At 48.4% G+C, this 26893-nt stretch overlaps 1 protein-coding gene and 2 long non-coding RNA genes across 7 annotated transcripts in view; 2 read left to right on the forward strand and 1 right to left on the reverse strand.

Moving 5' to 3' along the window:
- The window catches only part of LOC103794318 (uncharacterized), a 190718-nt gene extending 171139 nt beyond the window's left edge, over positions 1–19579 (reverse strand). Inside the window, exons 1-2 of the long non-coding RNA XR_004727933.3 lie at positions 19322–19579; positions 16352–16538 (exon numbers count right to left, since the gene is read on the reverse strand). This is a non-coding gene — a long non-coding RNA (uncharacterized LOC103794318). The remainder of the gene's footprint in view (positions 1–16351; positions 16539–19321) is intronic.
- LOC100894670 (uncharacterized) lies at positions 640–14358 on the forward strand. The gene is made up of 2 exons (XR_621638.5): positions 640–725; positions 10017–14358. It is a non-coding gene; the product is annotated as an uncharacterized LOC100894670 (long non-coding RNA).
- Positions 19580–24927: 5348 nt separating the features above from the next.
- LOC103794606 (uncharacterized) overlaps positions 24928–26893 on the forward strand; it is a 57382-nt gene continuing 55416 nt past the window's right edge. For all 5 annotated transcript variants that reach the window (XR_013535690.1, XM_078373660.1, XM_078373672.1 and 2 more), the window contains exon 1: positions 24928–25028. The gene's annotated coding sequence lies outside the window, so the exon portion shown is untranslated. The remainder of the gene's footprint in view (positions 25029–26893) is intronic.

Genomic DNA, 26893 nt, shown 5'->3' on the forward strand with positions numbered 1-26893 from the left:
AAACAAATTATGAGACTGAAAAGGCCTGACTCACATTGGGCATTTTCATCCCTAACTTCCACTGGCTGTAAAAAGAAGAGTAAACTAAATACACTGATCCCCTTAACCCTGAAGTGGGAATTTTTTTTTTTTTTTTGAGGCAGAGTTTCACTCGTTGCTCAGGCTGGAGTGCAATGGCACAATCTTGGTTTACCACAACCTCTGCCTCCCAGGTTCAAGTGATTCTCCTGCCTCAGCCTTCTCAAGTAGCTGGGATTACAGGCATGCGCCACCACACCCAGCTAATTTTGTATTTTTAGTAGAGACAAGGTTTCACCATGTTGGCCAGGCTGGTCTTGAACTCCTGACCTCAAGTTATCTGCCCGCCCTGGCCTCCCAAAATGCTGGCATTACAGCCATGAGCCACCGCACCCAGCCGAAATGGGATAACTTTTATACACAAATCTTTGAGATTGCACGAGGTGATAGGCACAAAAATTCCTATTAATTCCCCCAATATAAATTGGGGAAGGAGTGGATGTTCTCAAAGCATGTTCAGGCGAGGGCGGCGGCCCCGGCAGAAGCGGGCGGGGCGACCCGGTCCCCGCCCCCGCGCCCGCGCCCCGCGCGCGCCTGGCCCCTCGGCCCCGCCCCTGCTCCGGGATGACGCTAGCCGGGACGCCAAGGTCTCGGCGGCGGCGTAGCGAGCGCAGCGCGGGGCCACTATGTGGGCCCAGTTGAGCACGGTAGGTGGGGACGGGGCGCCGGGGCCGCGGGGCGTCGCCGGCGGCGAGGGGCGGGCCGGCCTGCGGGAGGGGGCACGGGACCCCGGCCGCACCCACTCCGCCCGCCCAACCCGCCGCGCCCTACTCCACCGCACCCCGGCCCGGGAGAGCAGTGGTGACCGCGACTCACGCCCGGGCCGTCGGTGGCAGGGACGCAGTCCTCATGCCCGGGGCGGTGGGGGCGCGCCAGAGCCCAGCACCTGGGAGCACCTAGTGTGAGTGTGTGCTCGGCTGAGTATGAGTGTGTAAGCGAACGTGTGAGTGACTGTGGCTTCAGAGTGTGAGTCCACACGACTGTGAGGGTGGAAGTGAGTGTGACGGTGGGTGCGAAGGGCGGGCGTGGAAGCCTGTGATGGTGTGTGTGTACGGGAGTATGTGAATGGGCAATGCAACTGGGTCAGAAGGTTTTGCACGTTTTATCAATAAGGAACAGAAACCCTATGACACTGGGGCGTCCTCCCAATGCACAGTGGGCCAAGCTCCCGCTCACCCTGCAAGCTTTGCTGGGGACCTCACACTTTGTGCTGTCAGCGCTGTTCGCCCCATTTCCCAGACGGGGATTTGCAAGTTAGGCTTGGCCACTGTCCGAAAGTGCCCCCGCCCTAGGGAGCCAGCTCCGTGGGGTTTCAAAGTCCACTCTGGTGCTGTCACTTCGGGGGTGGCCTAGAGACACTTTCCCTTCCCGTCAGGCCACCTCTCTCCAGTTTCTCAAAATTGTACCCTTATGGGGCTAGAGGCTTGTGTTTCTGTGGTCACATGGAGGCTGCAGCTGCAGAGGGCAGCTCCCCGGTCAACTGTGACCTGATGGGCATGGGGAGGCTGGCACAGGAGGAATCAGCCCAGCACTCCTCCACCTCCATACCTGGCATCTGCGACTTGGAGGGCACCTGGGTCCTCCCTCAGGCGCTGGAGGCTCCTCCTTGGGGAGCCAGGCAAAAGGCCTCTTGGCTTTGGCAGTTGTTCAGTAAAGTGTGGCCCAACCCAGAACTCGAGGATGCTCAGACCCCAGGTGAACCCGTGGGCACCACGCTAGCCTCCATGTAGCACCCTGCCCGTTTTTCTCCAGAAAGCACCTGCCTCCTTTTTTGTTGAAATGTCCTGTGTCTCTCCACCTCGCCCTTCCCTGCTGTTTTTGGTGGTGCTCCTAACCTCCCAGCTGGGGCTTGGATTTATGGCCACGGTGTGCTCAGCACCTGGCTGCTCCATACATTTCTTTCTGTTTTTTTCTTTTTGAGACAGGATCTCTCATGCAGACTGTAGTGCACTGGCTCGATCATAGCTCACTGCCGTCTCAACCTCTTGGGTACAAGTAAGTGATCCTTCTACCTCAGCCTCCTGAGTAGATGGGACTATAGGCACACACCACCACACCTAGCTAATTTTTTATTTTTAGTAGAGAGGGGGTTTTACCATGTTGGCCAGGGTGATCTTAATCTCTTGACCTCAAGATCTGCCCACCTTGGCCTCCCAAAGTGCTGGGATTACAGGCATGAGTGAGCTTGTCCGGCCACATTTTCTCTATCCAGTCTATCATTAATGGGCATTTGGGTTGGTTCCATGTCTTTGCTATTGTAAATAGCTCTGCGATAAACATACGTGTGCGTCTATCTTTATGGTAGGTTGATTTATAATCCTTTGGGTATATACCCAGTAATGGGATTGCTGGGTCAAATGGTATTTCTGGCTCTAGATCTTCGAGGAACACACTGTCTTCCACAATGGTTGAACTCATTTACACTCCCACCAACAGTGTAAAAGCGTTCCTGTTTCTCCACAGCCTCGCCAGTATCTATTGTTTCTTGAGTTTTTGATAATTGCCATTCTGACTAGCTTGAGATGCTATCTCACTGGGGTTTTGATTTGCATTTCTCTAATGATCGGTGGTGATGATCTTTTTTCATGTTTGTCATCTGCATAAATGTCTTCTTTTGAGAAGTGTCTGTTCATGTCCTTTGCCCACTTTTTTTTTTTGTTGTTCGTTTGTTGGTTTCTTGTAAATTTATGTAAGTTCATTGTAGATTCTGGATATTAGAACTTTGTCAGATGCGTAGATCGTGAAAATTTTCTCCCATTCTGTAGGTTGTCCACCTGGTCAGTTTTTTTGTATTTTTAGTAGCGACAGGGTTTCACATGTTTGCCAGGCTAGTCTCAAACTCTTGACCTCAGGTGATCCTCCCACTTTGGCCTCCCAAAGTGCTGGCATTAGAGGTGTGAACCACTGCCCCAGCCAAAAGAGATGTCTAGAAAAGCGAAGTCCCCGAGGACAGAAATAATAGGAAATGTGATGACAACATTTTAGAAGCTGGAAGGTGGATGGATGAGTTACTCACCTAACAGATCCCAGACAGATAAGCCCTAAGGCAATGTGGGTGAAGCCTGGAAAGGCTCAGACACCTCAGAAAGCAGCAGCGGCTAAATGTCTGCTGGAAAAGAAGTTAGATCAGGACTTCTGCTTTTGGCTCCCATGGAGAAGTCTGCAAAGGATCAGTGATCCCACAGCTGCAGAACAGCTGGAAAGCTTGACACCAACTTGGCAAAGCAAAGTAGAGCAAACTCAGAAGCACAGCAACCTCCTGGAAGGCAGTAGAAGCTGCCCAAGTGACCAAGTGGGAGGGGATACAGTCCTGGAGAAGGGGAACCACCTCTAGAGCAGATTGTCCCTCAGGCCCTCTGCTCACTTGGGAAGTTAAGAATGCAAACATCCTGGACAGTGGGATGCCACTTAAAGGCGGAGACCGGCCAGGCACGGTGGCTCATGCCTGTAATCCCAGCACTTTGGGAGGCTGAGGTGGTCGGATCACAAGGTCAGGAGATTGAGACCGTCCTGGCTAACACAGTGAAACCCTGTCTCTATTAAAAATTCAAAAATTAGCCGGGTGTGGTGGCACACACCTGTAGGCACCAAAGACAAGAATTTTTTTTTTGAGTCGGACTTTCGCTTTTGTCAGCCAGGCTGAGGTGCAGTGGCACGATCTCAGCTCACTGCAACCTCCGCCTCCCAGGTTTAACTGATTCTCCTGCCTCAGCCTCCTGAGTAGCTGGTTTACAGGTGCCTGCCACCATATCCAGCTAATTTTTGCGGGTTTTTTTTTTTTTTGTATATATTTTTTAAGACGGGGTTTCACCATGTTGTTCAGGCTGGTCTGGAACTCCCGACCTCAGGTGATCCACCCGCCTTGGCCTCCAAAGTGCTTGGATTACAGGCATGAGCCACCACGCCCAGCCTTTTTTTGTATTTTTAGTAGAGACAGGATTTTGCCATGTTGGCCAGGCTGGTCTTGAACGCCTGACTTCAGGTGATCCACCTGCCTCAGTCTCCCAAAGGGCTGGGGTTACAGGCAAGAGCCACCCACCCGGCCACATTTATCTTCTTACCTCTGGTGCCCTTATCATCTTAGCTGGATCCTATATTTGCAGGTATGCAATGCTCACTGAATTTCTCCATTCACGTCTTGGTTGTTAAAGCTCATCTTCCAGACATTTCTTCAACAAGGGACCTGAGGAGCCACCTTCCCTGCATTCTAGACCCGTGAAAATACTAGCCTGTAGCATTTACCATTTAAAACCAGTTCGGCTGGCTATAAAATTCTTGGGTCCTACTTTCTCTCTCTGAGGACAGGGTAAACCCCGTCTAACACTGAATGCTGCTACGGAAACTTCTGAGGTCACTCTTTGGGTGACATTATCTTTCTGCCCAGGTATCCAAATAATTCTTTATTTAAAGTTCAGTTCCTTTATGCAGATGATCATTCTGCATCTGTTTTTCTTGGGACATAATGTGCCTGTTGTTTTATGAAATTTACTTTTCCTTTTTATCTAAATTATACATGTACATTGTGTCAATTAGTCCTATAAGACTTATAATTAAGAGGCTGGTCATGGTGGCTCATGTTTGTATTCCTAGGACTTTGGGAGGCTGAGGCCAGGAATTCGAGACCAGCCTGGGCAACATAGCAAGATCTCTGTCTCTACAAGAAAATTTAAAAATTAGGCCGGGCATGGTGGCTTACGCCTGTAATCCCCACAATTTGGGGGGTTAAGGCAGGCAGATCAGTTGAGGTAAGGAGTTCGAGACCATCCTGGCCAACATGCTGAAAACCCGTGTCTATTAAAAATACAAAAAATTAGGCCGGGCGCGGTGGCTCACGCCTATAATCCCAGCACTTTGGGAGGCCGAGGTGGGTGGATCATGAGGTCAAGAGATTGAGACTGTCCTGGTCAACAAGATGAAACACATTTTTTTTTTTTTGAGGCGGAGTTTCGCTCTTGTTACCCAGACTGGAGTACGATGGCGTGATCTTGGCTCACTGCAACCTCCGCCTCCTGGATTCAAGCAATTCTGCCTCAGCCTCCTGATTAGCTGGGATTACAGGCACACGCCACCATGCCCAGCTAATTTTTTGTATTTTTAGTAGAGACAGAGTTTCACCATGTTGACCACGATGGTCTCGATCTCTTGACCTCATGATCCACCTGCCTCGGCCTCCCAAAGTGCTGGGATTACAGGCGTGAGCCACAGCGCCCGGCCGAAACCCTGTCTCTACTAAAATACAAAAAATTAGCCGGGCATGGTGACGCGCGCCTGTAGTCCCAGCTACTCAGGAGGTTTCAGTGAGCTGAGATTGTGCCACTGCACTCCAGCCTGGTGAAAGAGCAAGACTCCGTCTCAAAAAAAAAAAATAATAATACAAGAAGCTACTCAGGAGGCTGAGGCAGGAGAATCACTTGAACCCAGGAGGCAGAGGTTGCAGTGAGCCAAGAGCACACCACTGTACTCCAGCCTGAGCGACAGAGCAAGAATCAGTCACACACACAGACACATACACACACACACACACACACACACTCACACACACACATGCAAAACCAGAAATACCTCTATTACTTTTAAGGTCATAAATTGTCAGTAATTGTCAGTAAATTTCTTCAGGCTGCAGTTTTGTTAACAAACATTAAGAACATTGTTATTTTATTTATTTATTTTTTTTAAGACGGGCTTTCACCATGTTGGTCAGGCTGGTCTTGAACTCCCGACCTCAGGTGATCTTGGCCTCCAAAGTGCTTGGATTACAGGCGTGAGCCACCATGCCCAGCCCCTGGTTATTGTTAATTCCATATTGACAGGGCAACTGCTGTGACACTGGCTGGCTCAGCAGGGGACAGGAAGCAGAGGAGAAAGGATGAAGGCAGGGAGGGAAGGGTCCCAACAGAAACATCGGGTAGAGGTGATTCTTTTGAGAAATCTGGCTGACAGGTGGAGGGAGGAGTCTGCTTTGTTTTTGTTTCTTGTTCTTTTCTTAGGATGGGAGAGGCTCCAGCTTGCTCATGGGTAGGGTGGAAAGTGCTAGTAGCTATAAGGGTGCATCCATCAGAATTCTTTCTTCTACAAGGGCAAGAGGCTGGGTGTGTAATCCCCACACTTTGGGAGGCCAAGGTGGGCAGATCACCTGAGGTCCTGAGTTGGATACAGGGTGAAGCCCTGTCTCTACTAAAAATACAAAAACTAGCTGCGTGTGGTGGTGCACACCTTTAGTCCCAGCTACTAGGGAGACTGAGGCTCGCTAATCTCTCGAACCCAGGAGGCTGAGGTGACAGTGAGCCAAGATCCTGCTACTGCACTCCAGCCTGGGCGACAGAGCAAGACTCTGTCTTGGAAAAAAAAGCAAAAGAAAGAATGCAGTTCATCTGGTTAAACCAAACCATATAACAGGAAAGCCCAAGTTGGGGTGGAAGCAGGGACATCACCAGATTAGGCCCAGCTGGACATGGCACCACCAATGCCCTGACTCAGTTCTGTGTGTGTAACCAGCTTCATTCATCGGAGACTGGGCTCTATTTTGATATGGGCCGTCCCCTCATGTGGCAATGAGATGTCACCTAGTCTAGAAAAAGACAGCACACCTAAAAACCATCCAGAAGAGGTCACACCTCTATCCCAGACTTCTCTCATCACACCATGTGGGTCACATCATCATCTCTGGACTTACTTCTCGGGACATATTTAGTGTGCTATAGCCAGACAGCTGGCAGAGAGAAAAAAGAAAGACCCCCTTGGCCGGGTGGGGTGGCTCACCCAACACCTGTAATCCCAGCACTCTGGGAGGCCGAGGTGGGCGGATCACCAAGTTGGGAGATCAAGACCATCCTGGCTAATGTGGTGAAACCCCGTCTCTGAAAAAAATAAATAAATAAAAATTAAAAAAAACTTTGCCAGGCGCGGTGGCTCAGGCCTGTAATCCCAGCACTTTGGGAGGCTGAGGCGGGTGGATCACGAGGTCAAGAGATCGAGACCATCCTGGTCAACAAGGTGAAACCCTGTCTCTACTAAAAATACAAAAATTAGCTGGGCATGGTGGCGCGCGCCTGTAGTCCCAGCTACTCGGGAGGCTGAGGCAAGAGAATTGCTTGAACCCAGGAGGTGGAGGTTGCGGTGAGCGGAGATCGCGCTATTGCACTCCAGCCTGGGTAACAAGAGCAAAACTCCGTCTCCAAAAAAAAAAAAACAAAAAACAAAAAAAGGAGCTGGGCATGGTTGTGCACATTTGTGGTCCCAGCTACTCAGGTGGCTGAGGCAGGAGGCTCACTTGTACCTGGGAGGTCAAGGCTGCAGTGAGTTGTAATCATGTCATTGCACTCCATCCTGAGCAACAGAGTGAGATACTGTCACTAAATAGTAACAATAATGATGATAATAATGAATCCCAGCCTGGGTAAGATGCTGTTGCAAAAAATAAAAATCTGCCCACACCCACCCTACTAATAGAGGCAGATTTAACCCCAGGCAGACCACTGCCTTCTTTCACAAGCACCGCAGGGTTCTTCATCTCCAGCCGGAAAGCCAGCCACAAGCCATGCCTTCCCTTCCTCTCGGAGCCTGTGTGCTCAACCTTAGGAGGAAAGGGACCTGCGGGGGTGCTGGTAGGGAGAGAAAAGGGGTACACTGGGCTCAGGAGCAGAAGGGGTACTCCAGGGTCAGGAGAGCCCAGGGCAGCGTGGGCCAGGCTGTGCTTCTAGGGCAGGGTCACAGATGAGCAAACTAAGTCAAGGGCAGGTCAGACATGAGGGCTCTTCTGTCCCCCACTTCTTCCTCCATGCCCTGGCCTCTGAAGCTCTCCCTACAGCCAGGACATGTCAGGCTAGAAAATAATTTGGCCTCAAAGGCTGCTGCGGCTCTGGGGGCTAGGCAAATTTGAATTCCAACCTCTGCTTGTCTTTTTCTTTCTTACCTTTTTTTTTTTTTGAGACAGAGTTTTGCTCTTGTTGCCCAGGCTGGAGTACAGTGGTGTGATATCGGCTCACTGCAACCTCCGCCTCCCTCCGGGTTCAAGTGATTCTCTTGTCTCAGTTTCCCAGGTAGCTGGGATTACAGGCATGCACCACCATGCCTGGCTAATTTTTTTTTTTTTTTTTTTTTTTTTGAGACAGAGTTTCGCTCTTGTTACCCATGCTGGAGTGCAATGGCGCAATCTCGGCTCACTGCAACCTCCGCCTCCTGGGTTCAAGCAATTCTCCTGCCTCAGCCTCCTGAGTAGCTGGGACTATAGGCAGGCGCCACTATGCCCAGCTAATTTTTTGTATCTTTAGTAGAGACAGGGTTTCACCATTTTGACCAGGATGGTCTTGATCTCTTGACCTCGTGATCCACCCGCCTCGGCCTCCCAAAGTGCTGGGATTACAGGCTTGAGCCACCGCACCCGGCCTAATTTTCTTTTCTTTTTATTGAGATAGGGTCCCACCCTCTCACCCAGGCTGGAGTGCAGTGGTACAATCATGGCTTACTGCAGCCCTGACCTCCCTAGATTCTGATGATCCTCCCACCCCAGCCTCCTGAGTAGCTGGGACTACAGGCACGTACCACCAGGCCTGGTTAACTGTCATTCTTTTTGTAAAAACAGGGTTTCACCATGTTGCCCAGGCTGGTCTCGAACTCTTGGGCATGCAGTACACCTGCCTTGGCCTCCTAAAGTGCTGGGATTACAGGAATAAGCTACCGTGCCCAGCCTGTAACTTTCATTACCAAATTTTACAAATAAAAAATGATAATGTCCAATTACTAGAATAGTTTCTAAACACTCTCAATTTCTATACTATGTCATTGTAGACTAATAACACAGGATACAGATTAGCCATTTGTAAGCCATACTTTCAATAGCAGTAATATAGATAGCTATATTTTAACTTGAAGAAAATGTTCATACTCCACAGGTTGAATATAGATTAGACTTTTAAATCATTTTTAAAGCACATTACAGTGGGTGATAGAGCAGAACCCTGTCTCAAAATAAATAAAAGCATATTATGAAGCAGTATGATAAAAAGATTTTAAACCCTAGACAACTAATATATAGTAAAATGTTGGCATTTAATCTTGTGGTTACTTAAAGACAACTTTTACTTTGCTGCTTTTTTTTGTTTGTTTTTTGAGACAGTCTCACTCTGTCACCCAGACTGGAGTGCAGTGGCATGATCTTGGCTCACTGCAACCTGTGCCTCCTGGGTTCAAGTGATTCTCCTGCCTTAGCCTCCCAAGTAGCTAAGATTACCAGCTATTTGAGGTGCCAGTACCATGCCCAGCTAATTCTTGTATTTTTAGTAGAGACAGAGTTTCACAGTGTTCGTCAGGCTGGTCTCAAACTCCTGACCTTAAATGATCCACCCACCTCGGGCTACCAAAGTTTTGGGATTACAGGTGCGAGCCACTGTGCCTGGCCTACTTTGCTTATTTTGCTTATCTTGATTTGCTACAAGCATTATATCTAATGGAAAATAATTTTTTTTCCCCAGTTGGTGGTTTAGCCTCAAAAAAAGTCATTTCTTCTTCTTTTTTTTTAAATCTCAATCTTTCTCTTATCCTCTTATAAATTTGTGGAAATAAAAATCAAAACCACTTTCCTTCTATATCTGTTGCAAAAAATGCTATTAAAAAATTGGCCAGGCGCGGTGGCTCATGCCTATAATCGCAGCACTTTGGGAGGCTGAAGCGGGTGGATCACGAGGTAAAGAGATTGAGACCATCCTGGTCAACATGGTGAAACCCCGTCTCTAACAAAAATACAACAGTTAACTGGGCATGGTGGCGCGCGCCTGTAGTCCCAGCTACCCAGGAGGCTGAGGCAGGAGAATTGCTTGAACCCAGGAGGCAGAGGTTGCGGTGGGCCGAGATCGCGCCATTGCACTCCAGTCTGGGTAACAAGAGCGAAACTCCATCTGAAAACAAAAAAAAATTTTCAGAGCTTTTTTGTCCTTTTTCAGAACTGTTGATCATCACTGACTGCTGCCCCAGCCCCACAGGAAGGCATCAGACTGCTTCAAGGGACTCCTGAGGAACAGTGACACCTAAGGAATCACCATTTCCTACTTCAGCTGTGTATCCTCTTTGTATTTTTATACTAAATTCCTAGAAATGTAATTGCCAGGTCCAAAAGGAATAAAAGAATCTGACACGAACTGCCAAATCGCTCTAAAAAAAAGATTACCTCAGTTTATATTCCCAGTACCAGCCATACTTTTTTTTTTTTTTTTTTGAGACGCAGTCTTGCTCTGTTGCCAGGCTGGAGTGCAGTGGCACAATCTCGGCTCACTGCAACCTCCGCCTACTGGGTTCAAGTGATTCTTCTGCCTCAGCCTCCCGAGTACCTGGGATCACAGACATGTGTCACCACACCCAGCTAATTTTTTTTGTATTTTTAGTAGAGACAGGGTTTCACCATGTTGGCCAGGATGGTCTTGATCTCTTGACCTCGTGATTCACCTGCCTCGGCCTCCCAAAGTGCTAGGATTACTGGTGTGAGCCGCCACGCCCAGCCCAGCCATACCTTTTTAAGGTAACTAACAAGTGAGGCTGAAGGCCTCTCCAGATCAGCTACATGTTGACGTCGAAAGATATCCACTATATATTAAGTGAAAGGGTAAACAGCAGAACAGTATGCACTGTATGATCCAAACTATACAAAAAGGAAAGTGCAAAGGCCAGGCGCGGTTGATCAAGATCACTTGAGTCCAGGAGTTTAAGACCAGCCTGGGCAAGATGGCGAAAATCTGTCTCTACAAAACAAAAGAAAACAAAAATTAGCTGGGTGTGGTGGCATGTATGTGTAGTCCCAACTACTTGGGAGACTGAGGTGGGAGGATTGCTTAAGCACAAAAGGTACAGGTTGCAGTGAGCCGAGATCATGCCACAGCATTCCAGCCTGGGAGAGAGTGTGACTCTGTCTCACACACATACACACACACACACAAAAAACAATTGAATTTGTATAGCTAGATAGGTTGATATAGATATGCCTATATATGTATACAAAACTGGATACTCAAGAAATTCACCAGTGAGAGAAAATCCAAGGAGAGAAAACAAGTCATTTTATTTCCATTTATTTTTATTGATTGATTGATTGCTTGATGGAGACAGAGTCTCACTCTGTCCCCCAGATTGGAGTGCGGTGACATGATCTCAGCTCATCGCAACCTCCGCCTCCCGGGTTAAAGCGATTCTCATGCCTCAGCCTCCTGAGTAGCTGGGATTACAGGCGTGCATCACCACACCCAGCTAATTTTTGTATTTTTAGTAGGGATGGGGTTTCACCATGTTGGTCAGGCTGGTCTCAAATTCCTGACCTCATGATCCATCCACTTTGGCTTCCCAAAGTGCTGGAATTAAAGGTGTGAGCCACCGTGCCCAGCCTATTTCATTTTTTTAAAAAATTATTTAAACAAAACAAAACAAAGTGTGGCTGGGTACAGGGCTCATGCCTGTAATCCCAGCACTTTGGGAAGCTGAGGCAGGCAGATCACTTGAAACCAGGAGTTCAAGACCAGCCTGGCTAACATGGTAAAACCCCGTCTCTACTAAAAATATAAAAATTAGCCAGCCATGGTGGTGTGCACTTATAATCCCAGCTACTCGAGAGGCTGAGGCATGAGAATCACTTGAACCCAGGAAGCAGAGGTTGCAGTGAGCTGAGATCACGCCACTGCACTCCAGCCTGGGCAACAGAGTGAGACTCTGTCTCCATCAATCAATGATGGAGCATTCTAGCTGAGGCAACAGAGCAAGACTACATCTCAAAAATTAAAAATAAAAAAATAAGGTCAGGTGCAGTGACTCATGCCTATTTTCTCAGCACTTTGGAAGGCTGAGGCCGGCGGATTACCTGAGGTCAGGAGTTCGAGACCAGCCTGGCCAGCAGTGGGTGAAACCCTATCTCTACTAAAAACAGAAAAATTAGCTGGGCGTGGTGGTACCTGTCTGTAATCCCAGCTACTTGGGAGGCTGAAACAGGAGAGCCGCTTCAATCCAGCAGGTGGAGGCTGTAGTGGGCCAAGATCATGTTATTGCACTCCAACCTGGGCAATAGACCAAGACTCTGTCTCAAATAAAATAAAATAGGCCGGGTGCGGTGGCTCACACCTGTAATCCCCGTACTTTAGGAGGCCGAGACAGGTGGATCACCTGAGGTCAGGAGATCGAGACCAGCCTGGCCAACATGGCGAAACCCCGTCTCTACTAAAAATACAAAAAATTAGCTGGGCGTGGCAGTGGGCACCTTTAATTCTAGCTATTTGGGAAGCTGAGGCAGGAGAATTGCTTGAAGCCAAGAGGCAGACGTTACGGTGAGCTGAGACTGCACCACTGCACTCCAGCCTGAGCGATAAGAGTGAAAGTCCATTTCAAAAAAATAAACCAAAGTGATGTAGTATTACTTTCATAATAAAAAAGGGCAAAAATCAAATTCTCTCACTTCTACAAAGCAGTAACAGATGAATGATCAGTGTTGGTCACGACATAGAACAACAGAAATATACAATGCTCGAGGGAATTTAAATTGGTATACCTTCTAAACAGAATTTGGCGGTACTTGCTAAAGATGCATATAACCTGTGCCCCAGCAATCCCTTTCACAGGTTCTTGAGAAACCCCTCTGTGTCCTCAAACCTGCTGACTGGTTTGCAACAGGATAAGGAGTTTGCACCACAATGTAAACCAACTATGGCTGACCTTTGAATAACACGGGTTTTTGTTTTTAAGGAGAGGGGGTCTCGCACTGTTATCCAGTCTGAAGTACCGTGGCTTGATCATAGCTCACTGCAGCCTTGACTTCCTGGGTTTGAGCAGTCCTCTTACCTCAGTCTCCTAGGTAGCTAGGACTACAGACACATACCACTATGCCTGGCTTATTATTTATTTATTTTTTCAAATTAATTCTTTCTTTTTTTTTTTTTTTTTGCAACGGAGTTTCGCTCTTGTTACCCAGGCTGGAGTGCAATGGCGCGAATTATTTCTTTTTGAGACAAGTTTGCACTCTGTCACCCATGCTGGTATGCGGTAGCATATTCACTGCAGCCTCTACCTCCCAGGCTCAAATGATCCTCCCACCTCAGTCTACCAAGTAGCTGAACACAAGTGTGCACCACAACACCCTGCTAATCTTTGTTTATTTTTAGGAGAGACAGGGTCTTGATATATTGCCCAGGCTGGTCTCTAACTCAGGCTCAGGCAATTATGCTTCTCCAAATGTTGGGATCATGGTTGTGAGCCACTGTACCCAGCAACAACACAAGTCCACTTATATGTGGATTTTCTCCCACCTCTGCCACCCCTAAGAGGGCCAGACTAACCCTTCATCTTTCTTCTCTCTCCTACTCAGCCCAGATAACTTTTGTATTTTTAGTAGAGACCAGATTTCACCATATTTGCCAGCTTGGTCTTAAACTCCTGACCTTGTGATTTACCCTTCTCGGCCTCCCAAAGTGCTGGGATTACAGGCATGAGCCACTATGCCCAGCCTTTATTTTTTACTTTTTTTTTTTTTTTTTGTAGAGACAGGGTCTTGTGATGATGCCCAAGCTGATCTCAAAACTCCTGGCCTCAAATGATCCTCTCCCTTCAGCTCTCAAAGTGCCACGATTACAGACATATCTTAATAAGGACTCCAGTTTAATACTCAGACTGAAATGTAAAGCCACAAGATGGTTTTAAGCAGAGAAATGACAATGGTGTGACTTAGGTTTCAAAAGAATCACTTGGATTGCTGCCTTGAGAACAGATTTAAGAGCCACAGTAACAAAGCAGGGAGCTTCACTGCAGCCTCAAAGTCTTGGGCTCAAGCAGTCCTCCCATGCCCCAACCTCCCTAGTAGCTATGACTACAGGTGGGTGCCACCATGCTTGGCTAATTTTTATGATTTTTGTAGAGATGAGTTCTTGCTATATTGCCTAGGCTGGTCCCAAAGAGCTGGGACAAGTCTGACCCACTGCATCCAGCCCATGTATAACTTTTCACTCCCTCAAAACTTAAATACAAATAGCCTATCATTGTCCAGAAGCTTTACTGATAACACATATGGTTGATTAGTATGTATTTTGTGTATTTGTGCTTGCACTGAGCCATGATTGCATCACTGCACCCCAGCAGGGGCCACAAAGCAAGACCCTATCTCCTTTAAAAAAAAAAGTTATACACGTGGTTTTGACTGCATGGAGGGAGGGTTAGTGCATCATCCCTCACACTGTCCAAGAGTTAGCTGTATTTCTCTATAATGATGTTTAATTCAACTTCTTTTTTTTTCCTTTCAAATAAACAGCAAAACTGTCTTAATGAGTGTGTTGATTTGAATTCTGGCACAAGATTCTTATTTTGTCATGAATTACCACTGAATGCACTAAGAGAACATCAGAATGTTCACAACAGCACCTTTGTAAAAGCAAAAACCTGGAAATGGCTCAATAGTCCAACAGTAGAATTGACTGTTATTGAATTGAATATATGCAATAAATTGAATATATGCATATAATTCGTACCAGAGTGAAAATGGTGCAGTTACAGCTATCTATATAAATATGGAGTTTAAAAAAAAAAAAGTGATCCAAAGAAGAAAATGTTTCCATTTATATAAAAATTCAAAAATACCAAAACTAAACAATTGTGTTAGAGTTTTTTTTTTTTAAGTCAATAAAGTCAATGGAATGATAAACACAAAGTTTAGATGAGTGGCTATCTCTGAAGGGAGGGAAAAAAAGGGATCAGAGAGGGATACACAGGGAACTTCAAAGGCCACAATGACATTCTTTTTTCAAAAACTTGTATGGTGAGGATACAAGTTATTTTTTTTAACCTTACACATACTCCACAATTTTTTAATATCTCAGTATTACAAAATGTTTTCTAATTGCCCAAAATCACTATTCCTCCTCCCTCACTCTAGTTCCTTGGTTGTGTAGGGCTGAGAACCCCACAGGGTTGTGGGGTGTCCCTTATGCTGTGCTGATGTGCAGTATCTGAGAAATAGAGACAGGACACAGAAGTACAAGGAAAACGCTGCTGGATTCAGCAGGGTCACACCACCTATAAGCGGAGTCAGGTGAGGCCCTGAATGTCCAGAAGCGTCAGTATTATTGGGTGTAGGTTAGGGGGCAGGGTAGTGAGTGAAGCCATCTTTAAGGATAGTGATAGGATTGTGAGCCATAAAACAAGGGGTCCATTCCCATTAGCTCATCAAGGTAAGGAAGTGGGCCATGTGCAGTCAGGGGTCCACCCCCATTAGGTCACCAAGGCATGGAGGGGGGCCGTGTGCAGTGAAGAGGGTGCAGTGTGCAATACCTCTATCTATGGGCAAGCTACCTTAAAAAGATTTATAGGAGGATGCTTTAAGTCACACAGCAGTGACAGAGCTGTCAGGGTTACCGCCACCTGCTGGCAGCTTCCAATGGGTTCTATAGGAAGATGCTTTTTGAGCAGCACAGTAACAGGAGCTGATAAGGTTCACAGTCACCAAGGTGCAATTATCCAGAGGGGTTTTGAGCCTTTGGATGCTCAAGGGATTGATTGTCTGAGGGCAGCCCTCCATAAGAACTAGAGCAAGGTCCTACAACTCCGTTGTCAAGCGGAGTGGCTCTTGCCCCAAGCCTGTCATACAGTGGGTATCTTACGATATTGAACACTGCTGCCTGGGCCATGGATTCTTTTCCTGGTATAACTGTTTTCCCTTAAATCATGCTCTGCACTGTATCTGCTCCAGACATTCATCCGACTATAAGCTTCTTATTCCTTAATTCATGCTCTGTACCATGTCTACTCTAGGCATTCCTCTGATTATGAACTAAGATATAGTTATGTGTGTATATATACATATACTATATATACACACACATACATACAAAACTATATCTTATAACTATATATCTTATATATGTTATAAAATAAAGTTATATACATAAAACTATATTTCCATAGTTTTCCATACTATATTTCCATATATATGATGTATAGTTATAAATATATCTTATAACTATATATCCATATATATATATGGAAATAATTGAGTGGTAAGATATTCTTTAGGCACTCATTCTATGAACAGAGCATTATATAAAGGGAAATAACTGAGTAGTAACACTATAAACTGAGAAATTCTTCACCTCATTCTATAAACTAATATATGATTATATAAAGAATTATATAAAAGGAAATAACTGAGTAGTAATACTATAAACTGAGATATTCTTCAGATCTTAATTGTGCCAGGATTCTGCTTAGCTCTCCTTCCTCGGTGCCTATATGGGGGGTTACTCTCAGGTTGGCTCCAGCTTACCTGGTAGCTGGGTGTTAGAGTACTGAATTCCCGGGGCTGACTGCATGGTCTCTGCCACTGCTTTATTCACAGGAGGGGTGGGGGCAAGCACCCGGTGCTGGTGAGGAAAGCCTCTGTGCTGCCCGGGATTTGACACTGCTGGGCTGCATACGACAGTGACTCCTGGTCATCCAAATGCCGCTTCATTCTGCGTTCAAGCAAAAACCAAAAGCGATAGCATGCAAGTCAATTATCACTCCAGTATAACAGACGCAACATAAGACCAGTCACCCACATTTAATAGAAGCTTGACTTCCAGAACTGATAACACCAAGCTAGAAATACACAAGCACTGACAAGGGTAGCGGAGATGCAGGTCCTAAGTGGTCTAATTCTAGGAAGTATTTTGGACATAGAGCAAGTAAGATTTGCTGATGGATGGCATATGAAAAAGACAGCAAAGAGTCTACAATGCTTCTTAGCTATCCAAGAGGAGACACTGAGTGGAGACCTTGAGTGGCCCATGAGACATATTAGTCTACAGTAGAGGGAGAGATTCCACTTAGAGTCATCAGTGTTGCTTGGATTTTAGAAAGGTAATATGGTACATATAGTGTATCATCTCTCTCTCCCAGCTAAGGCTGGGGCAGCTCCCCATAATCAAGCAGTCACATTTCTGCATCACACGGGACAGCCTGGATTGGGTTGCCCCCCCAGATTAGTTGTGGAACTAGATTTACCAAAAAACAAACAAAACCTTTTCATTCCAGAACTGCAAATAAGGAATGTGGACCTGCATATCCTCCAATAGCCCACATGTGAGCAAGCTAGCCCTGGAGGACACCAAGAACACTCATGAAAGGTCCACTGTCATGCTGGGAAATATGGGTAACATACAAGCACACAAGACAGAGAGAGGGTAGGGAAAACAAAAGCAAAAGGAGGGGCAAATAAGAAATATATCAGTTAGAAATTGCCACCAATGACTGGGCATGGTGGCTCACATCTGTAATCCTAGCACTTTGGGAGGCTGAAAAAGGAAGATCTCTTGAGCCCAGAAGTTCGAGACCAGCCTGGGCAACATAGCAGGACTTCATCTCTACAAATAAGTTAAAAAATTTGCCAGGTGCATGGTGGCACATACCTGTAGTCCCAGCTACTTGAAGGGCTAAGGTAGGAAGATTACTTAAGTTCAGGCCGACACTGCAGTGAGCTGTGATCATGCCACTGCACTTCAACCTGAGCAACAGAGCAAGGCTCTGTCTTGAAAGAAAAAAAAAAAGGAAATTCTAACACATGCCACAACAGGGATGAAAGAAGCTAGGCACAGCAGCCCATGCCTGTAATCCCAGCACTTTGGGAGGCCAAGGTGGGTGGATCACAAGTCAAGAGATGGAGACCACCCCGGCCAACATGGTGAAACCCCATCTCTACTAATAATACAAAAATTAACAGGGTGTGGTAGCATGTGCCTATAGTCCCAGCTACTCATGAGGCTGAGGCAGGAGAATCACTTGAACCTGGAAGGCAGAGGCTGCAGTGGGCAGAGATCACACAACTGTACTCCAGCCTGGTGACAGAATGAGACTCCATAAAAAAAAAAAAAAAAGACATTATGTGGCCAAGTGCAGTCAGTGGCTCCTTCCTATAATCCTAATATTTTGGGAGGCTGAGGCAAGTGGATCGCCCGAGCCCAGGAGCTAGAGACCAGCCTGGCCAACATGGTGAAACCCTATCTCTACAAAAATACGAAAGCTGAGGGTGGCGGCGTGCATCTGTAGTCCCTGCTATTCAAGAGGCTGAGGCAGGAGAATTGCTTGAACCCGGGAGGTGGAGGTTGCAGTGAGCTGAGATCACGCCACTGCACTCCAGCCTGGGCGACAGAGCAAGACTGTCTCAAAAAAAAAAAAAAAAAAAAAAAGTCTAGTGCCTAACACAGTACCTGTGACACAGTAAGTGCTCAATAAATATAAGCTTTTATTATTCAAGGGGCGAGGAGGGTGTATTCTGAAAAAGCATACACTATGTAATTTTTCAAAGGCCTATAGAAAGTAAAGCTTAACAAACTCTTGACTGGTGGAATTGCCCAGAAAACTAAGAAAGCCTTGAAAAGCACTATGCTATACTACTGATTGCCATGCCCATAACCTTTTAATTCCAATTAAAATTCCCAGGTACTAACATCTGCCATGCACAGCTGTCACTGGTCTTGTCTATTCACACAGAAAATGTAAACAGAATTATGCTTTGCCAGGAATCTTGTCAAATTACTATACACCTCCTTCCTTAACAAAGAAAAAAAAAACTTTCTCTGTATGTAAATTATTAAAACTCTCTGAATTACAAAATTCCAAGACATAGGGTGGGGCAGATCTAGGCGCCCAAACTCCCAGCACGATCCAACAGCGGGTTCCGCCTCCTTGGCAGTGAGGCGGAAACCAGGAGGGGAGAGGGGGACAGACAAGCTGAGAAAGGGAGCAAGGGGACTGGCAGCACCAATCAGTACGACCCTCCAGCCAACCGGATCTCAAGGAGGTGGAAGAACTCACACTTCACGCGCCCTCCCTGCCGTGCCCAGAGTCGACTCGCGGAGACCCCCTACCGGTCCCGGACCCCAGCAGGGCGGAGCGCGGCCGCACGCCCGAGGCCCCGCACACCCGGGGAGGAGAGGGTGTGATCGGCTGTAAACCGCCCTCAGCGCGAAGCTGCCCAGTCCCTTTCTCCACAATTGCACGGGTGCGCGGGTCCTGCCTCAGAGAGGCGGCGCGAGAGCCTGTCCCACTCAACGTGCAACGGGAGTACACTCTCCTCCTCCCTCGCGGAGAGCCACCCCGCCCCGCCTCCCACTCGCCTCTCACAGCCACACACCTCCAGCCCGCCTGCTCTGCGGGAAGCCAAGGAGGTCAGGACCCTCCACTCCATACACACCCTAGAGTGCGGCCTTACCCGCCACTAGGCTCCCGCCCGACCCCCGGTCCCGCGTGCTCTCACCGCAAAGCTGCTTCGGCCGCTCGTCACTGCGCGTCCCTCTCCGCGTGAGCCGCGAGCTCAGCACGGAGGCCGCCAGAAGGGCTTGGGGCACAGGCCTACCGAAGCTGACTGGCAGCTACCTCTCCGCTAACGAAACGGTCACAGGCCCTGGTGCCCAGATTAGAAAGGAGGGAGGGAAGGAAGATGGAGAAACCCTCCACGACCTTTACCACCCGCCACTTCTCCGTTACCAGGGAAATACCGCCCCGCCCCGCAGAGGGGGAAAAAACAAAAAAACAAAAAACAAAACTCAAGCTTCGTTCCAACATTGGATATAATGCCCATCCATCAAATACTCAGCCAATCACCGAGCCAGCCTGCTGACTTCCCGCCCCTCCCCCTTGCTCGCTCACCTTCTCCAGCCCCTATGGGCGGGGAGCTTCCCTAACTCAACCCCGCCTATTGAAGAAGTACCGCTGGAGCCCACCCCCGGCTTTGGAAACGGGCTTTGGAAGCCGGCAGCTCCATGTTTGCAAGGGGGTTTTGCAAGCAGTCACCTCCATGTTTGCAAGGGCCGCGGGGTTCCTGGGGGTTTCTGCACCAGCTGTGCCAGCTCCTGCCGGCTCGCAGCCTGCCGGGTTCCGGGACCGAATGCTGACTCGACCACCAGGGGCCAGGGAGTTCAGAACCCCGGTAGCTCACGGGGCTAGCGGCGAGGCGCAGGTGCTTTTCCGGTAGCCTCTCCCGCCCCGGACGGCCACCCCTCCAACAACGCCGGTGTTGTCCCAGTCCCCAGAGTCCAAAACAAACGCGGGCCCACGGTGTTGGCGCCTCACCGGAGCGCGCCTACCGCCCCCTCCGACAAGTTTGCGGGGAGAAATAAAACCCTCGGAGCGGCTGCCGCCCTTGCTCAGCGTGGGGAGTCGGGAAAGCCGCGGGGGTGCAGCTTGCTCGCTAACTCCAGCTCTGGAGCAGCTCCGGGCGCCGCGAGCTCAGTGGGCTCAGCAGACCTTGCTCCAGCCTTTGCCCCCTGCCGAGCCTGCAGGCCGCAGTCTGGGTCGGGTTCTAGTCGGTGTGCGGAATCCCCTTTTTCTTTCATGTATGTGTGTGTGTGTGTGTGTGTGTATATATATATATATTTTTTTTTTTTCTTCTTCTTCTTCTTCTTCTTCTTCTTCTTCTTCTTTTTGAGACAGAGTTTCACTCTTGTTACACAGACTGGAGTGCAGTGGCACGATCTCAGCTCCCCGCAACCTCCGCCTCGTGGGTTCAGGCAATTCTCCTTTTATAGCTAACGTGCATTAAAACTGCACTGAAGTGTTCCCTTTTCCAGCCTTCTCATGCCCCTTGGTGATGGAACAGCCATGGACCTTTCACCGAGTAAATGGTCTCCTCAACGAGTTCATGGATGGGACCGGAAAGTTCAACCCTGTTCCTGCTCTAATTATAAGGGTTTCTGCCTCTAGCCCACAGCAGGGCTCCTGGAACCCTCCTCATTTCTCCCTGATGCCCCTCTCAGGGCCACCATTCTATCCTCACTAGGCTCCACATCCTTACCAGGTGAGTAAGAACTGCATCCCAGGAACCCCTGTCCAGGGAAAACTTCCTACTGCTCAGGCATCAGGCTCAGGTAGCTGCTGGCTGCATATCTCTCTCTGACATGCCATCCCACTCCGAACCTTCCATATTCTCCTCAACAGCCTCCACCTCCTTGGTGGCCTCTTCTGGGGCCAGTGACTCTGCGACTCCCAACCATGCTCCTCTGCCTTGATTGGCTTTACTCTCTCAGCAGTATGCACTGTGATGTCTCTGAGATGTCATCCTTATTCACAGCCTTCATGCCAGCATTTTCTGGATTGTGCCTCTGCAGCCAAAACTGAAGAGGAAGGAAGCATGAGGGAACTCATCAGCCAGGGACAGCAAAGAATCTGTAACAAGGGGAGGGCCAGGGACACAGCCTTTGCTGGGACTGAGAAGTCCTGTGCACCACACACTTGCCTCCATTCTGAAAGGCCCATTTATCACATCATTATCAGCTTCTGCGACCTAAGAGGCTGCTGCCAGGAGAGGGGTGGGAGCCAGTCTGGAAGAGGCAACTGGTCATTCATCTGCAGCCAGAAGGCACAACTACCACCCCAGACAGCCAAGTCCAGAAAAGGGCAGTGGGACAGCCAGTAGCTAGGAGCTCACACTGTGAGGGAGCCTGCTTGTGTTGAGACCCCAGCTCTACACTGACCATCTATAGAGGCTGGGCAAGTTGATTAACTGCTCAGTGCCTCAGTTTCCCTAGCTCTAAAATGGGGATAGTAATTGTGCCTATCATAAATGGGTGTGAGTTTGGCAGTGCCTTGTGCATTATACTGAGAACAGTGCCTTACACATTGTGGGTACCCAGTGAGCCAGTTTACAGCCCTTCAGAGGGAAGCCATCAGGGGGCATCCAAGGGAGCCTGGAACCCTGTGTTCTGCAGGTTCCTGGGGTCCTGTGCCCAGGAGAAGCCACTCCCCCACCCCACAGCAGTCTACAGAACACCACCTGGCCAGACAGACACTTCTTTGAGCAGGTGTCATAAGGAAGCTCTGGGCCTCTCGGGGCTCTGTTCTTCCCTGGCTGGACTATAGAGAGCCCAGGACCCTGCCTTCTTAACCCAGGCCCTTTTCCCCCTCTCTCCCCCAAACTCACAGCCTCCTCACCATTCTCTGCCTCAGACTCTGAACTAGTCTCATTATGTCCTTTATCACTGTTTGCATCAGGTGCTGTAAGAAGCTCAGGTCACCCTCCCCTCACAGCCCTGAACACTCCTTTTCTGACCCCACCTGCTGAAACCTTTCCTCTGAGCCCTTGGGAGAACTCAGGGCAGCCTCTCCCTGGAATATTCACTCCCTTGCTGTTTGGACTGAGGTCTAGACCTCCCTGAGACCTGCTTCCCCACCCTGATGTCCTCCTGTGCAGGGCTGCTTTCATCACTCTCTGTCCCTCAAACCCTCACTGAAGTCAGACAGGTCCTCACAGACCATCTCTGCACCCATTCTGAGGAGTGCTCTGGTTCCAAATCCCTGCACAGGTTCTATGACCCTGGCCTTCTCCCTTTTTTTGGCACCTCTCCACCAGATTGCTTTTGTGGGGTACAACGTGGTCTCCATGTGGCTCAATCCAACTGCCAGGCATCAGGCCTCATCTTTCTTCAGCCATGAGCACTTCCCCTCAGTGGATCCTCACCACTTCCCCAACCTGCAACATTTCCAGGAAACAAGGCACTTCTTTGCAGTCTTGATTCCTCAGTCACATGCTATTGTGCTCTTTAAAGGACTGATAATCATGGTGCTTTTAAGCCTGAGGGAAGTGGAAGGACACCAGGGGCTGCTGTGTAAGTACCTCTCTGCAGTACCAAGACTGGGAGAGGAAACTGGACCAAGCCACATCCCATCACTGAAGACCTCCCCTGGCCCACACTCATCTTGGGCCTCCCTGTCCTCGCCATGTGCTACTGGGGTGTTGACCAGGTAATTAGTGATGCTGTCACTGAACTGACTGCCCCCGGGGACTGGTGGTCATTGGTGCGTTCCAGGCTCCACCACAGTCCGTGCATCCACAGGCAACTGTGGGCCTGGCTGCTCTCTGCCATCAGGTTTCCCTTCCATTTTTAAAACTTCATAAGAAATTCTATTTAAAAGCAATTTCTCCCACAGTCCCACATAGAACACATGAACTATTTTCATTCTTATTTTCTATCATTGTCTAAAAACTTATTTTTTTTACAAAGTAAGACCCAGTGTTGTTGACTGTATCTAATTTTAACCTATTAAATGGGAACCATTTTTTAAAGTCTAAAAACATCAAGTGTTTGCTGGGGTGGTTAGGAAACATATATTTTCATACATTGCTGAGAATGTAAGTTACCATAGTCACTTTGGAGAATCATTTGTGGTGTCTCAACAGCCCTTTTGAGCCAGACACTCCAAACACACCCAAAGACCCTGAGAGTGTGATAGGGGCTTGCTTCCAACTTCTCCCTGGAGGTTGAGGCTGTAGTTTCTTACTAGCGCCTGGTGAGACCCATCCCCAAAAAAGACAACACCAGGGAGGCTGGGAGGGAGACCTCTGCAGTTGTGGCTGTTGTCACATCGGTTGCTGACTCTGGGGTAAGCTGACCTTTCTCTGGGCATTGTGGACACCTGAGGATGCCTGCCTGCCCTTATCCTGTGGTCACACCAGGAGGCTAGAGTTACAACAACCCTATAGTGTAAAGAATCTCTGTCCCGTTCCACGCCACATCACTCCTTAGGGAGGCACACACTCCTCCTCCTCCCTGGGAGGATCCATCTCCAGGAAGCCAACTACATTCCTGCCTCAGGCCCATCCCTCCTCAGTTTTGTGGCTCTGGGAAAGTCACTTGGCCCCTCTACATTTCAGTGCCCGCAACTGTAAAATGCGGAATATAGCCTGGCTCTGCGCACCTCACAGGGCTCATGTGAGGATCACAAGAGATGGCATGTCTTAAGGCATCTTGCCCATATAAGGACTGGAAACTGATCTTTCACCCGCCCCCCCCCATGACTTTTAGCCATCCAAGCTTCCTCTCTGGAGGCAGCCACTGCTACCTGTCTGCCTCATTCCTTTAGATAGTTCATATTTGAACACTTTTGTAGCACTTACAAAGTCATTCTTCTTTGGGTTTAATTTGCATCTGCTTACAGTATGCTTCATACATAATGCTAACAGGCAGTCCCCATATACATCTCCACATCACACAGCAGGGAACTGAGCACAGAGGGGTTAAGTTTCTTTCCTAGGGTTACACAGCTTCTAGCTGCCATCTGAGCCCAGGCCATCAGGCACCTGCCCCTTGCTCTCAGTGACTGAGCTCAGCTGCCTTCTTGAATTGCTGCCTCTCATTAGAGTAACATCTTCAATGCAATTGGTCTGTTGTGTATTGTAAGTGTCCACCACACTGCAGGACCCCTCCTCCTAAGCCCAACTTTGACTCAGTCTCCCTTAGGCAGCTGGTGAACACAAATGTAACCTGGGAAACATGAGCACTGGCCCATGGTCTCCTGCCAGGAGCATATCAACAGTGGTCTCTACTTTGAATGTGTTTTTCTCATGTGTTTCTCTGGAAAGAGATCCTGAAAGATTCAAATACAGGGTATGCCAGAAAAGTGATCTAGGTACAAGGAAACCTCCTGCCCATCCCCAGGAGCATCTAAATCAGCCTCTGGCCAACAGCAGGTGGAGCCTCAGTCATCACCCCCTGCCAGCTTCTCCACTGAAGGTGCTGTGGACTTAAAGCCATCAGGAGATTTGGAATGGTTGTGGTTTACACAGCAGGGCCTGAGACTTGGTGAGGAAGGGTAGGAGCAGGGAGCTGTTCACTCAGAGCTGTGTCAGCCTCTGACCCTTCTTAGCCAGGCCTGATTCCAGGCTGCTCAGGCAGCTGTTCTGGTCAATAGGCACTGAGACCCTGGCAGCTTGTTGGCTTCCTTTCCTGAGCTGTCTAAACACCAGCCCCACAGGCCACTTTTTCACTTAATGAATCTTAACTGCCCAGCAGCCTGATTTGGTTGGGTGAAGATGAATCTGATTCTAAGTCCGACTGTCACAGGGGCAGTTGACTGGGAATGTCCTGCATTCCGAGTCGGTTGGGAGTCAAGGAGGCTACTGGTCATTCAGGGAGGTCACCCAACCACAAGGAAGTCTCCCCACAAGGCAGATACAGGGTCAAGTGTGGGTAAGACAGACACAAATTTGAGCCCCCAAGCCTTCAGCAGGGCTTCCTTGGGAGAAAGTCTTGCATTTAGGGTGAGGGGTTGAAATGTCAAGCCAGGAGTTAAGTCAGGGTTTGGGCCCTTTTCTTGGGCCAGGCACCCCCTCCAGGGCATCACTGTCTCCCTGCAGCAGTGTTGGGGTATAAGAGGATTTAGAAATGGATGAGGGTCCTCACTTTGGAGTCCAGGGTGTGGGCTCCTGGGCTCAAGCATTCAGGGATCTTCATCCCCAGGGAACCAACTAAATTCCCTGCCTTAGCTTGATTACTCATCAGCATTGTTACTCTGAGCAAATCACTGAATCTAAATTTCAGTTCCCTGAACCATACAATAGAAGTCAGCTCACACTCTTCCCATCCCATGTCACAAGAGGTAACAGATTTTTTCCCCCTGAGCTGTAAAGCATCATGCCCATGCCAATGTGGAAAGGTGGAGCTTTGTCCTGCCTTGACCTGTCACCTTCCATGTCCCGTCTCTGGAGGTCACCAGTGCTGCATGTCTTCCTTATTCTTCCAGATGTGTAACAGTTGAACACCTGTGTAGAACAGCCCTTATGAAGTACCCATCATCTTTCTTAAGGCTGTGTCTGCATTTATATTTAGCCTCATAACAGCGTAGTAATAAGCAGGCCCTAGTAACATGTTCACATCCAAGAAATGAAGCTGAGGACAGGGGAGCTGAGTGACAGTACTAGGAACATGTGGCTTAGATTTTAGGCCGGGCACAGGCACCATGCTCTGGTCACTGTGTCGTGCTGCCTTTCTACATTGTTTCATCAAAGCAACTATTCCCATGCAACTCATCTGTGGGGTATAAAGCATCACACTACAGGATCCCATTTTCTAATCCACACTTGATTCATGTGAGTCCACTAGGTAGCCAGTGATAAAGAGATCAAAAATTTAACCTGGGAATACATTATTAATACATTTTCCAGGAAGATGTTAATACCTCTCACACTTATAAATGCATTTCCCAGTGCCTTCATAAAGGAATATGAAAAGAAAAAGATAATAGATTGAAATAAAGCATGTACCTGGGGGTAAATCCTTGGGGAATAAAGTGTACCCTCAGGCACTGGTGTGGTAGGCCCTGGTGCTTTATTTTTCTCTGGCTCTGGCCCTCATTCTGGTTTTCTCCAGGTCCCTCCCTCTGGCAGAGGAACCTCTCATAAAGACAGGTTGCTCTGTCTTTTATCTGTCTTGAGCAGGACCCAAGGGAATTGCAAAGGGAAAGAGAAAGGCATTGCAGTCAGAGCCCAGAAGGTGGGGAGACCAGGCTGAGAGATGGGCAGGTGCCCCATTGCCTGGTGGATGGGCAGGCCATATTCCCCTCTCTGCCACCACCTTCCAGCCCTAATGTGTGCCCAGAGTTTTGAGCAGCACCTTCTTGCTGAGGGGAGGTTTTTAGACTGCAGTTGTGAAGGAAGCATTTCCACATAACAGAAACGAAGGCTTAGATGTGCCTTGAGTAACCTACTGTGTGCTGGCTCTGTGGCATGTGCCCCCTCTTCCAACCTCCCAGTTTCCAGAAGGTGGGGAGTAGGTCAGAGGGACTGCTCCCCAGGGGGTGGGAGCCCCTCAGAGGGACTGTGATTCTAGGACATCAAGGAGGGGAGGGGACATCTACATATAGGCTCAGTGCCCACAGGGACCTCTCAAGGGGTTTGTGTGAACCAAGAAAATGCAAAACCCATACACACAGCTTTCTGATTACGGAAGTCCATCTAAGCATATTTTGGAGAAATGCACGTACATGGTATGCTTGAAATGATCTTCCTAAATACATTCCTTTAAGGGGATTCTGTTCCAGTTGGTGAAGTTGTGCT

Source organism: Callithrix jacchus, chromosome 1 (assembly GCF_049354715.1).
Source record: "Callithrix jacchus isolate 240 chromosome 1, calJac240_pri, whole genome shotgun sequence".
Lineage (NCBI taxonomy): Eukaryota > Metazoa > Chordata > Mammalia > Primates > Cebidae > Callithrix > Callithrix jacchus.